At 44.1% G+C, this 14750-nt stretch overlaps 1 long non-coding RNA gene across 1 annotated transcript in view; it reads left to right on the forward strand.

Annotated features, from left to right (window-relative positions):
• Window positions 1-14750, forward strand: part of LOC143797325 (uncharacterized) — a 33363-nt gene that overhangs the window by 1166 nt on the left and 17447 nt on the right. The window contains exon 2 of the long non-coding RNA XR_013220451.1: window positions 13978-14061. This is a non-coding gene — a long non-coding RNA (uncharacterized LOC143797325). The remainder of the gene's footprint in view (window positions 1-13977; window positions 14062-14750) is intronic.

Here is a 14750-nt window from a genome sequence, read left to right on the forward strand (position 1 = left end):
CTCCAGTAACCATGGAAACAGTAGATGGTTCCCCCTTAGCCTCTGGACTGGTGGATCAGGAGACGGTACCCCTAGAGATTTACATAGAGCCCAATCATCGGGAGGTGCTTTCTTTTATGCTAATTTCTTCGCCACATTTTCCTTTGATTTTAGGAATTCCCTGGCTTCAGGCACAGAACCCAATCATCAACTGGGAAACCAAGGAGAGCACTTTCCCACCAAAGGATACACCAGTAAAAGGTCAGGTAAATTCTCGGGATGCAGAATGCATCACTGGAGTACCTATTTTACCACCCATTTACAACGAATTTTCTGATATCTGTGATAAAAGGTTGGCAGATCAGCTTCCACCTCATAGATCCGATAACTGTCCTATTGAGCTTCTTCCAGGGGCAGCTATTCTGTTTAAAAATGTTTACCCACTAGCAGCTCCGGAGCTGCAGGCTTTGAAAGAATACATTGATGAAAATCTGGCTAAGGGTTTCATCCGCCCCTCTTCATCACCGGCAGGAGCACCCATCTTTTTCGTAAAGAAAAAGGATGGAACCCTGAGACCGTGCATTGACTATCGGGAGCTCAACAAGGTAACCATTTGCAACCAATACCCTTTACCATTAATTCCCGAGTTGCTGGAAAGAGTACGACACGCCAAGATTTTTTCTAAGTTGGACCTCCGAGGAGCATATAACTTAGTTCAGATCCGTTCTGGGGATGAATGGAAGACAGCATTTAGATGTCGTTATGGGCACTTTGAGTACCTTGTTATAGCTTTTGGTCTCTGCAATGCTCCGGCCACCTTTCAACACTTGGCTAATGACATCTTTAGAGATTTACTAGATCAATTTGTCGTAATCTATCTGGATGATATTTTGATTTTCTCCGATTCTTTGCAGGAGCATCAAGAACATGTTAAGACTGTTTTAAGATGCCTGAAAGAGAATCATCTCTACATCAAGCCGGAGAAGTATGAGTTCCACCGCACTGAGATTAAATTTTTAGGCTACGTCATCTCGCCACAGGGGCTTAACATGGAGGCAAGTAAGATTCAGGCTATTCTTGATTGGCCTGCACCTAAAAATGTCAAGGAGGTACAACGCTTTATCGGGTTTGCTAATTTTTATAGACAATTTATCCATAATTTATCTGAGATTGTCTGACCGATTACCCAACTAACCAAAAAAAAGAGACTTTCTTGTGGTCTACACTGGCTCAGGAGGCCTTTGACTGTCTTAAGTCTCATTTTACATCCGCACCGCTGTCGATTCATCCTAACCCAGCACATCCTTTCATAGTGGAGGTGGACGCTTCGGATTGTGCATTGGGGGCCATACTCTCGCAAAGAACAGGGGAGAAAGGTCTGTTACATCCATGTGCCTTTTTCTCCCGTAAACTTTCTGCTGCAGAGAAGAACTATGATGTGGGAGATAAGGAGCTCCTAGCCATCATTGCTGCATTTAAAGAATGGAGACACCATCTGCAGGGGGCAGCACAGCAAGTTATTGTGCTCACGGATCATCGCAACCTAGAATTTTTGAGGTCTGCTAGATGTCTTTCTCCTTGTCAGGCTCGTTGGAGTTTGTTTTTGAACCAATTTAATTTTGTCATTTCATACCGCCCAGGTTCACGTAATGGGAAAGCGGATGCTTTGTCCCAAATCCATGCCACAGATTCCGTACCTGGGACCCCGTCCAAGACAATTTTGTCTGATGCCAATTTTGTCGGTGTCATCCAAGATAAGGACTTATGGTAGACTATTAAGGAGGCCTATGACACTGATCCATTCCTTGCAAACCCTACTGATGATGTGAATCTAGTTCTTAAGAACGGTATGTGGGTTCGAGATCAACGTTTATATGTTCCGGACGTCGTAAGGCTTCAGGTTTTCAAGTTTGTCCATGATTCTAAGTTGGCTGGTCATCGGGGGGTACAGAAGACACAAGAGTTCCTAAGTTGTTTCTTCTGGTGGCCTACCTGTCTGAAGGACGTGAAGAGCTATGTTACAGTGGGGCAAAAAAGTATTTAGTCAGTCAGCAATAGTGCAAGTTCCACCACTTAAAAAGATGAGAGGCGTCTGTAATTTACATCATAGGTAGACCTCAACTATGGGAGACAAACTGAGAAAAAAAAATCCAGAAAATCACATTGTCTGTTTTTTTATCATTTTATTTGCATATTATGGTGGAAAATAAGTATTTGGTCAGAAACAAAATTTCATTTCAATACTTTGTAAAATATCCTTTGTTGGCAATGACAGAGGTCAAACGTTTTCTGTAAGTCTTCACAAGGTTGCCACACACTGTTGTTGGTATGTTGGCCCATTCCTCCATGCAGATCTCCTCTAGAGCAGTGATGTTTTGGGCCTGTCATTGGGTAACATGGACTTTCAACTCCCTCCAAAGGTTTTCTATAGGGTTGAGATCTGGAGACTGGCTAGGCCACTCCAGGACCTTGAAATGCTTCTTACGAAGCCACTCCTTCGTTGCCCTGGCGGTGTGCTTTGGATCATTGTCATGTTGAAAGACCCAGCCACATTTCATCTTCAATGCCCTTGCTGATGGAAGGAGGTTTGCACTCAAAATCTCACGATACATGGCCCCATTCATTCTTTCATGTACCCGGATCAGTCGTCCTGGCCCCTTTGCAGAGAAACAACCCCAAAGCATGATGTTTCCACCACCAAGCTTTACAGTAGGTATGGTGTTTGATGGATGCAACTCAGTATTCTTTTTACTCCAAACACGACAAGTTGTGTTTCTACCAAACAGTTCCAGTTTGGTTTTATCAGACCATAGGACATTCTCCCAAAACTCCTCTGGATCATCCAAATGCTCTCTAGCAAACTTCAGACGGGCCCGGACATGTACTGGCTTAAGCAGTGGGACACGTCTGGCACTGCAGGATCTGAGTCCATGGTGGCGTAGTGTGTTACTTATGGTAGGCCTTGTTACATTGGTCTCAGCTCTCTGCAGTTCATTCACTAGGTCCCCCCGCGTGGTTCTGGGATTTTTGCTCACCGTTCTTGTGATCATTCTGACCCCACGGGGTGGGATTCTGCGTGGAGCCCCAGATCGAGGGAGATTATCAGTGGTCTTGTATGTCTTCCATTTTCTAATTATTGCTCCCACTGTTGATTTCTTCACTCCAAGCTGGTTGGCTATTGCAGATTCAGTCTTCCCAGCCTGGTGCAGGGCTACAATTTTGTTTCTGGTGTCTTTTGACAGCTCTTTGGTCTTCACTAGTGTTGAGCATTCCGATGCTGCAAGTATCGGGTATCGGCCGATACTTGCTGTATCGGAATTCCGATACCGGGATTCCGATACTCTTGTGGTATCGGGTATCGGGTATCGCAACAACATTAATGTTAAAATGTGTAAAAGAGAGAATTAAAATAAAAAATATCGCTATACTCACCTGTCCGACGCAGCCGGGACTTCAGCGAGGGAACCGGCAGCGTTGTTTGTTTAAAATTCGCGCTATTACTTGGTTACGTGAATTCCCGGCTTGTGATTGGTCAGGGCGGCCATATTGCCGGGACGCGGACCAATCACAGCAAGCCGTGACGTAATTTCGTCACGGCTTGCTGTGATTGGTCCGCGTCCCGGCAACATGGCCGACCTGACCAATCACAAGCCGGGAATTCACGTAACCAAGTAATAGCGCGAATTTTAAACAAACAACGCTGCCGGTTCCCTCGCTGAGGTCCCGGCTGCGTCGGACAGGTGAGTATAGCGATATTTTTTATTTTAATTCTTTCTTTTACACATTTATATGGTTCCCAGGGCCTGAAGGAGAGTTTCCTCTCCTTCAGACCCTGGGAACCATCAGGAATACCATCCGATACCTGAGTCCCATTGACTTGTATTGGTATCGGGTATCGGTATCGGATTGGATCCGATACTTTGCCGGTATCGGCCGATACTTTCCGATACCGATACTTTCAAGTATCGGACGGTATCGCTCAACACTAGTCTTCACCATAGTGGAGTTTGGAGTCAGACTGTTTGAGGGTGTGCACAGGTGTCTTTTTATACTGATAACAAGTTTAAACAGGTGCCATTACTACAGGTAATGAGTGGAGGAAAGAGGAGACTCTTAAAGAAGAAGTTACAGGTCTGTGAGAGACAGAAATCTTGATTGTTTGTTTCTGACGAAATACTTATTTTCCACCATAATATGCAAATTAAATGTTAAAAAAACAGACAATGTGATTTTCTGGATTTTTTTTACTCAGTTTATCTCCCATAGATGAGGTCTACCTATGATATAAATTACAGACGCCTCTCATCTTTTTAAGTGGTGGAACTTGCACTATTGCTGACTGACTAAATACTTTTTTGACCCACTGTATATCTTGTGAGGTATGTGCACGTTTTAAGACCCCTCGTGTAACACCTATGGGTTTGCTGCAACCACTACCAGTCCCCTCTCGCCCTTGGGGGTCTATTTCGATTGATTTTATAGTGGAATTACCCACCTCTGGTGGAAAGAACACCATTCTAGTGGTGGTGGATCGTCTTACTAAAGCTGCTCACTTCATCCCTTGCACTGGGCTTCCCTTGGCTATGGAGACGATTGAGCTGGTCATTCAGAATGTTTTCCGTCTGCATAGAGTTCCGGATAAGATTATTTCTGATCGGGGAGTGCAGTTTACCTCCAGATTCTGGAAGGGATTTTGTTCTGCACTTGGTATCAATGTCTGTCTGTCCTCAGCATTTCATCCTCAGACCAATGGGCAAACGGAGCGGACTAATCAGACGCTGGAGCAGTACCTTCAGTGTTATATCAACCACTCGCAGGATGACTGGCTGGAGTTGCTTCCTCTAGCAGAATTCTCTTATAACAACTCGCAGAATGCATCCACTAAGGTAACACCCTTCTTTGCCATTCTGGGATTTCATCCTAGTATTCTCCCCAGATCCACGGTTGAGGCTCCAGTGCCCGCAATAGATGAGAGGTTGGCAAGGATGAGACAAGATCTGGAAACTCTGAAAGAATCACTATCTACCGCACAGGAAAGATAAAAGAAATCTGCCGATAGGTTCCGGAGACCTGCACCTATGTTTAAGGTAGGAGACTCTGTGTGGTTATCCACCAAGAATTTAAAATTGAATGTGCCTTCACAGAAGCTGGGACAAACATTCATCGGTCCTTTCAAGATCTCTGGGATCATAAGCTCCGTCGCCTGTCATCTGAAGTTGCCAAGGACCTTGAAGGTACATCCTGTGTTTCATGTCTCCCTGTTAAAACCAGTGTCTCCAAATACTTTTCAGGGTCGTATTACACCTCCTCCTCAGCCTGTGTTAGTGGACGGACAAGAACAGTTTATTGTGGAGAAGATTCTGGACTCTAAGATCTGCAGGAATCGACTGCAGTATCTCATCAAATGGCAAGGATATTCGTCTGAGGAGAACTATTGGGGGCCAGTGGGCAATATCTGTGCTCCCTAAAAAATTGCTCTGTTCCATCAGAAATATCCTGACAAGCCTTGTCCTGGATCGTCCTGAGGCCGCTTCTGAGGTGGGAGTAATGTAAGGATTCCGGACTTCCCTTGTTCCTGTTCGCCCTGATCCAAGATGGAGTCTTGGATCTCACCCTGTCATGGAACTTCCTGTCTGTCCTGATTATTTAAGTTCGAGTCATGTGGTGTTCTGTGCTTGAGTATTTTGTGCTGCTGGCTCCTGAGCTTCTGCCTGTGTTCTGGGGAACTCCCTGCTTCAGCTGCTCACTAATCAGCAGTCTGCCTCGTCCCTTTGAGCTGCATCTCACCTCTGGAACTGCTGCGACTGGCAGCACACCTGTGGAAGGATTTCCCTTGTTTGCTAAGCTTTTCCCAGTGTTGTGCCTCTTTGCACAACCACACGAGGTGAGCAAGATTCCAGTGTTGCTTTTCTCACCAAGAGAGTTTTGTACTCATCTACTACGCTTAGATAGCGCTCTCCCTCTTTTTCCCTTCATCCTCTTTCACCAGGACTTCATGCTCAATGCACCACCTGCATATTATTGAACTTCCACAAACAAGTGCTGTGCGCACGTGGGATCAAGTTTTGCTGGATTTCCTTGTTAAGTACTGTGGGCATTTCTACTTCACTTCTCCTGGATTCCCTAGTTTAAGTACTGTGTGCATTTCCACTAATAACCTACTGGACTTCCTTGTCAAGTGTCTTGTTTGCCCCCTCGTCATATCCTTGCTGGACTGGTTCATATTAGCGGTCGCGTCCCGCAATCCACTGTGCTGTGATTTACTATATTGTGCTGAGCATCTCGTTACAATTGCAAGAATATCTGTGTTAGTTCTGTTTGCTTTCCTGTTTACCATATTATGCTGAGCACGTCGTTTCAATTGCAGGAATATCTATGTTGGTTCTGTTTGCATTTCTGTTTTGTTTAAATACATCTGTTACTGCAGCTTTGCTCTCAGACTGGTTTTATCCCACGCTATCAGATTCCTTAGTACCTATATATTGTTACAGCCTGAGTGCCATATGGTTGTGTTGTTGATGCTTCCTTGTATTTATTTTGCTACCTAAGTGTTGATTAAAGACTAAACCATCCTGGATGGACCTGTTTTTATGCCATTATGGCATCCCAAGGATTTGCGACTCAAGAGGGTTGAGCTGCCATTGTACTATTTATTTATATCCTAAAAACAACTAACAATGTAGAAATTTGTACTCACCTACACACATGAATAGCAAGGGAAATATGTGGTTTTAGTATAGACAAAAAAAGGCAAAAGGATTCAGAGAAACGAAATGACAGAACATCTGCAGTAAAAATTTACACTTTGAAATTTCAAAGTTGGGACTGTGGCGCGCACACAGAAAGCAGAAAGCAGGAGCACTCTGGCGGCTGCGTTTAAGGCCAATTCAATGAGTAAGCCGGCATCCTTGCATAGAGAGAGAAAGGTACACTATACACTGGAGCTGACAGTGGCGCTACAGAAGGCTGCATTAATATATCTGTATTTTGTCTCTCTTTGGTTATGTGTTTGCTAAATATTCTACATTCCGGAACCAAAACACCCCAGACAAAGCTTTCTAAGTGAAACGTGTCTGGTCCCGTGGTTCCCTGGCTCCCTGCTGTACTATTGTGTCACATTGACTAAATTTCTGTGGTGAATGTTTTTTTCAAGGCATGCTTACATCCTTTATCATAGTGTTGTCAGACTTTCTGCAAAGCTTATTTTGCTATATTGCTAGGATAAAAAAAGTACACCTGCATAACATGAAATATTAAAATGTTATTCTAGTGCAAGAAAATGGATATGATGATGTTGATGACTTTTTGTCTGAGCCCAATATTAATGATGGGGTTTGTATCTGTTTTAGTAAATATTTTTATTATGTGTATTGTGAGGATACTGTGAGGATACTAAAGAAAAAAGCAGAAAGTGGACCCACTGGACCGTGACGACGACCCTCCCACGGACAAGCTGACCAGATAGACCGTCCCCTATACAGGGAGAGTTAGGGGCAGGCCCGTGGGGTACTATGGCCACAGCAGCTGGAAGACCAAGATGGACAAGAAGGTAGTCCACATAGACTCCTGACTAGCGAGAGTGCAAGAGACACTGTACGGGCGGATTAGGCAGGAACACAGAACTAGCGAGAACAGAGAGGACACGGAACTGGCAGGCGTGCAGGGACACATAAGTGGCGGGTATGCAGAAACAGGACTGGAGAATATGCAGAGGTACTGGACTGACGGATATGCAGAGGCACAGGACTGGCGGGTATGCAGAGACACAGGACTTGCGGATATGCAGAGATGCAGGACTGGCGGGTATGAAGAGACACAAGACTGGCAGGTATGCAGAGACACAGGACTGGCAGGTATGCAGAGACACAGGACTGACAGGTATGCAGAAACACAGGACTGGCAGGTATGCAGAGACACAGGACTGGTGGGTATACAGAGATACAGGACTGACGGATATGCAGAGACACAGGACTGGCAGGTATGCAGAGACACAGGACTGGTGGATATGCAGAGACGCAGGACTGGCGGGTATGAAGAGACACAAGACTGACGGGTATGCAGAGACACAGGACTGGCAGGTATGCAAAGAAACAGGACTGACAGGTATGCCGAAACACAGGACTGGCAGGTATGCAGAGATACAGGACTGGCGGGTATACAGAGATACAAGACTGATGGATATGCAGAGACACAGGACTGGCAGGTATGCAGAGACACAGGACTGGTGGATATGCAGAGATGCAGGACTGGCGGGTATGAAGAGACACAAGACTGGCGGGTATGCAGAGACACAGGACTGGCAGGTATGCAGAGACACAGGACTGGTGGATATGCAGAGATGCAGGACTGGCGGGTATGAAGAGACACAAGACTGGCGGGTATGCAGAGACACAGGACTGGCAGGTATGCAGAGACACAGGACTGACAGGTATGCTGAAACACAGGACTGGCAGGTATGCAGAGACACAGGACTGGCAGGTATGCGGTGACACAGGACTGGATGTAAGGAAAGCAAGGGAGATAACAAGGTGAACGTGAGGCCCAGAACACTTGAAATCACAAATGATCATCAGGCACAGGGGAGAGGAAGGAAGCGATTAATAAAGCGATGCTGCGCAGTACTTCCGGATGAGAGTCCTCCAAGGTGATAGAGAGGACAGGAAGGAAGTGCCAGAAGAAATTTAGAAGTGCGCGCGCGCAGTACTAAACCTGGCGCGCGCGCACACCCGAAGAGCAGCAGAAGCCGGGAGTGAGCGCTGAGAAGAGGACGCTGCAGCTGAGGAGTCGTGCCGGGACGCCGAGGACAGGTGAGTATGGCGGGGCGCAGGGAGCGGTAGCGATAGCGGCGTGACATGTATTCTAGATACATTTATACTATACACTTTAAAATATACGTTAGAATTTTTTTTAAAAGCCAAAACTAACAACCAATTGTGCTATATTTGTCACAAAAATATATTCACTCAGGCACGGTGTCATCTGAAACAAGGTAGTTCTTTATTCTTATCTTGCAGCAACTGGACAAGGTATTGGTCATAAGCGTTGCCAAACTTATTGTACATCATCAGACTTTTCATATTCTTAGACTACAATAGAGTCACCCACATACTTGTCTTTCTTATTGGTTAATATCTATTTGTGTAATTAATTTCGTATGATATTAGTTATACAAAAAGATACGTGAAGTGATGATCTCTTAAAATCTCTACCCCCAATATGCCTGCTTATCTAACCCTCGAGTGCTGACAGCACAAGTCCTGGAAAAATCCAAGGTCGCAGTCTCATTCTATCTCTCTCCCCGAAACAGGTGTTTGAGACGTACAAATCTACAAATATTCTTTTGTGCCATGAGAACATCTCTTGGAATTACATTTTGCTAAAACTTTTAATTTTCCTAACAATTTTAGTCTCCTATAAAATCCTGTCATTTCAGGAAGAGTTTTCAGCAAAACTTCCAGTATTATAATAACTGGTAACACCTCTTTATAACTTGACAATGTCAGTGGTTGATGTCACAGCTATATCTCCCTTCACAATGATCTTTGCACATGCTGATTAGATGTTTTAATATAAGATAAAGTACGAGTCTGTTCATGGTGGCTAATGTACATGTGACATTTTTGAAACAGGAAGTTAGTTTATAAATGCACCATTGGCCAGGGTGAAAATTCCAAAGATAATATATTAAATTAACATAGATTGCTATATGGTAAAGTATAAAATTATTGCAAAAAAAATAATACACTCACTAACAATTAGAAAAATATTTAGAATTTAGAGTCCTCAGTGGTTGATACCTTTTAATGGCTAACTGAATAGATGGTAACACATTGCAAACTTTCAAGACTACACAGGTCTCTTCATCAGGCATAGACTAAAAGAAATTCTGGAGAATCACATATTTATGCACAACACAGCACAGAAAAATAAAAGAAACAAACATGGATTTTTCTATCTGGTAGCTAACACGGTACCAAGATATATATCTTTCCTGTCACTAACAGTTATTAATATATTTTTTTATGGCTTGTCTTTAACAGAAGGAAAGTAATGAATGAGAACCAGCATTTAATAATTAGCTAATTAACCCCTTAACGACCGCCGATACGCCTTTTAACGGCGGCCGCTAAAAGTACTTAAACCGCAGCGCCGTTAATTAACGGCGCTGTGGAAAAAGTGAATAGCGCCCCCCAGAGTCGGATTTTCTCTGGGGTCTCGGTTGCCGAGACCCCAGAGAACATGATCAGGGGGTTTTTACCGACCCCCGAGTTGCGATCACCGGTAATTAACCGTTTAAAGGCGGTCGCAACAAAAAAAAAACGCGATTTGCCATTTAATTTCTCTGTCCTCCGATGTGATCGCACATCGGAGGACAGAGAAATAGTGTCCCCGATGGCCCCCAATAGCCCCCCAATACTCACCTATCTCCCCCGGTGCTCCTCGTGGCTCCCGATGGGCGCCGCCATCTTTTTTCCGGGAAAAAATGGCGGGCGCATGCGCAGTGCGCCCGCCGCCCGGCACCCGGAAGTTCTTTGGGGTCTCGGCTGCCGGGGGTAGCCGAGACCCCAAAGTACATGATAGGGGTCGGTTTTTACCGACCCCTGTTTTGCGATCGCCGGTAATTAACTGTTTACCGGCGACCGCAAAAAAAAAAAAAAAAGCGATCTGTAATTCTGTGTCCTCTGATGTGATCGCACATCAGAGGACAGAGAAATAGGGGGATTCGGGGACCCTATCATACTCACCCAGTGTCCCCGGGTCCTCCTGCGTCTCCTCTTGCCAGCCGGCTTCTTCCTCTGCAAAGAAAATGGCGGGCGCATGCGCAGTGCGCCCGCCATCTGCTGCCATCTGCCGGCCGGCAGGAGAGACGAGTTGGGGCTAAAATTAGGGTTAGGGTTAGGGCTAGGGTTAGAGTTAGGGTTAGGGCTAGGGTTAGGGCTAGGGCTAGGGTTAGGGTTAGGGCTAGGGTTAGGGTTAGGGCTAGGGTTAGGGCTAGGGTTAGGGTTAGGGTTAGGGCTAGGGTTAGGGCTAGGGTTGGGGCTAAATTTAGGGTTAGGGCTAGGGTTAGGGTTAGGCTACTTTCACACTAGCGTTTTTTGGCTTCTGTCGCAATGCGTCGTTGGAGAAAAAACGCATCCTGCAAAAGTGCTTGCAGGATGCGTTTTTTTCTCCATTGACTTGCATTAGCGACACATTGCGACGGATTGCCACACGTCGCATCCGTCGTGCGACGGATGCGTCGTGCTTTGGCGGACCGTCGGCACAAAAAAACGCTACATGTAACTTTTTTTGTGCAACGTGTCCGCCATTTCAGACCGCGCATGCGCGGCCGGAACTCCGCCCCCGCCTCCCCGCACCTCACAATGGGGCAGCGGATGCGTTGAAAAAACAGCATCCTCCGCACCCGTTGTGCGGCGCTTACAACGCTAGCGTCGGTACGTTGGCCCGACACACTGCAATGGGCCGAGTACGACGCTAGTGTGAAAGTAGCCTTAGGCTTCTTTCACACTTGCGTCGGTACGGGGCGGTCGCAATGCGTCAGCCCGATGTACCGACGCACGTTGTGAAAATTGTGCACAACGTGGGCAGTGGATGCAGTTTTTCAATGCATCCGCTGCCCAGTCTATGTCTTGGGGAGGAGGGGGCAGAGTTACGGCCACGCATGCGCGGAAATGGTGGACGCGACGTACAAAAAAAAGGTTACATTGAACTTTTTTTGTGACGACGGTCCGCCAAAACACAACGGATCCAGTGCTCGATGTACGTGACGTGTGGCCATCCGTCGGTAATACAAGTCTATGGACAAAAAAGGCATCATGTGGGCACATTTGCAGGATCCGTTTTTTGTCCAAAACGACGGATTGTGACGGATGCCACACAACGCAAGTGTGAAAGTAGCCTTAGGGTTAGGGTTGGGGCTAAAGTTAGGGCTAGGGTTAGGGTTAAATTTAGGGTTAGGATTGGGGCTAAAGTTAGGGTTAGGGATAGAGTTGGGGCTAAAATTAGGGTTAGGGTTAGGGTTGGGGCTAAAGTTAGGGATAGAGTTGGGATTAGGGTTAGGGTTTGGATTAGGGTTGGTATTAGGGTTACGGTTGGGATTAGGGTTATGTTTGGGATTAGGGTTGGGATTAGGGTTAGGGTTGGGATTAGGGTTAAGGTTAGGGTTGGGATTAGGGTTAGGGGTGTATTGGGATTAGGGTTAGGTTTGAGGTTAGGGTTGAGATTAGGGTTAGGGGTGTGTTGGATTTAGGGTTTTGATTAGGGTTATGGTTAGAGTTGAGATTAGGGCTGTTTTGGGGTTAGGGTTGTAATTATCGTTAGGGTTCTGATTAGGATTATGGATCGGGTTGAGATTAGGGTTAGGGGTGTGTTGGAGTTAGGGTTGGAGTTAGAATTGGGGGGTTTCCACTGTTTAGGTACATCAGGGGGTCTCCAAACACGACAGACAATTTTGCGCTAAAAAAGTCAAATGGTGCTCCCTCCCTTCTGAGCTCTGCCGTGCGCCCAAACAGTGGTTTACCCCCACATATGGGGCATCAGCGTACTCGGGATAAATTGGACAACAACTTTTGGGGTCCAATTTCTCCTGTTACCCTTGTGAAAATAAAAACTTGGGGGCTAAAAATCTTTTTTGTGGAAAAATGGTGAAAATGGTGAACGGTGCTCCTTCACTTCCAAGCTTTGCGGTGCGCCCAAACAGTGGTTTACCCCCACATATGGGGTATCGACATACTCAGGAGAAATTGCACAACAACTTTTGTGGTCTAATTTCTCCTGTTTCCCTTGTGAAAATAAGAATTTGTGGGCAAAAAAATCATTTTTGTGAAAACAAATGCGCTTTTTTATTTTCACAGCTCTACGTTATAAACTCCTGTGAAGCACTTGGGGGTTCAAAGTACTCACCACACATCTAGATAAGTTCCTTAAGGGGTCTAGTTTCCAAAATGGTGTCACTTGTGGTGGGTTTCCACTGTTTAGGCACATTAGGGGCTCTCCAAACGCGACATGGCGTCCGATCTTAATTCCAGCCAATTTTGCATTGAAACAGTCAAACGGCGCTCCTTCACTTCCAAGCTCTGCGGTGCGCCCAAACAGTGGTTTACCTCCACATATGGGGTATCGGCGTACTTAGGAGAAATTGCACAACAAAATTTGTGGTTAAATTTCAGTTTTTACACTTGTGAAAATTAAAAAAAATGGTTCTGAAGTAAAATGTTTGCAAAAAAAAGTTAAATGTTCATTTTTTTCTTCCACATTATTTTAGTTCCTGTGAAGTACGTAAAGGGTTAATAAACTTCTTGAATGTGGTTTTGAGCAGCTTGAGGGGTGCAGTTTTTAGAATGGTGTCACACTTGGTTATTTTCTATCATATAGATCCCTCAAAATGACTTCAAAGGTGATGTGGTCCCTAAAAAAAACATGGTGTTGTAAAAATGAGAAATTGCTGGTCAACTTTTAACCCTTATAACTCCCTAACAAAAAAAAAATTTGTTTCCAAAATTGTGCTGATGTAAAGTGGATATGTGGTAAATGTTATTTATTAACTATTTTTTGTGATATATCTCTCTGATTTAAGGGCATAAAAATACAAAGTTTGAAAATTGCAAAATTTTAAAATTTTTTGCCATATATCCATTTTTTTCATAAATAATCGCAAGTAATATCGAAGAAATGTTACCACTAACTTGAAGTACAATATGTCATGAAAAAACAGTCTCAGAATTAACAGGATCTGTCTCAGAATTAACAGGATCTGATAAAGCGTTCCAGAGTTATAACCTCATAAAGTGACAGTGGTCAGAATTGTAAAAATTGGCTCGGTCATTAAGTACCAAATTGGCTCTGTCACTAAGGGGTTAATGATTAGTATAAGCTACTTTAGGGTGAATCTCACAAATTAAATACATTTGTATTGCACTGCAAATATAACTGGTTTTCCCTTATAATCAACTTTTTGGGTCAATTGTGTTATACCAATTATTATAATTTGTGTTCTAGAGCTGGAAAATGGATATGATGATGTGGATGATAAACTGTCCTTTAATTCTGAAGGGAAAGACAGTGTAGAAGACAACAAAAAAGGTCTGTATATTTTCATACTGCATTTAGCTTAAATATTACATTTCAAAAGAGATTTTTAAAAAGCATATTTTGCATTAGTTAACTTTTTCTAGGCAAATCTGTCTTTACAATTATTGCAGTACTTCATTTACATAAATGAAATTACTTTTTCTCTTTAAATCAACATATAGCAGTTTATTCTGTATTAAAACCTTGTACGTATGAGCAAAACACAATACAAAACACAATTAAAAATACAAAAGGCAGCAGAAATAATCATATACCTCTATAGCTTCATATGACAGAAAAAGTAGAAGGCTAGAGGATTACGCATTTCAGATCATGATTTTTGGTCATAAGATTGTGATTATGATCACCATGATCTGAAACGCGTGAGCCAGGAGCCCTCTTGCTTTATGACGCCTGAGTGCCATATGGTTGTGTTGTTGATGCTTCCTTGAATTTATTTTGCTACTTAAGTGTTGATTAAATACTAAACCATCCTGGATTGACCTGTTTTTATGCATTATGGCATCCCAAGGATTTGCGACTCAAGAGGGGTGAGCTGCCATTGTACTATTTATTTAAATCCTAAAAACAACTAACAATGTAGAAATTTGTACTCACCAACACACATGAATAGCAAGGGAAATATGTGGTTTTAGTATAGACAAAAAAAGGCAAAAGGATTCAGAGAAACGAAAAGACAG

This window comes from Ranitomeya variabilis, chromosome 1, assembly GCF_051348905.1.
Source record: "Ranitomeya variabilis isolate aRanVar5 chromosome 1, aRanVar5.hap1, whole genome shotgun sequence".
In the NCBI taxonomy this organism is placed as follows: domain Eukaryota; kingdom Metazoa; phylum Chordata; class Amphibia; order Anura; family Dendrobatidae; genus Ranitomeya; species Ranitomeya variabilis.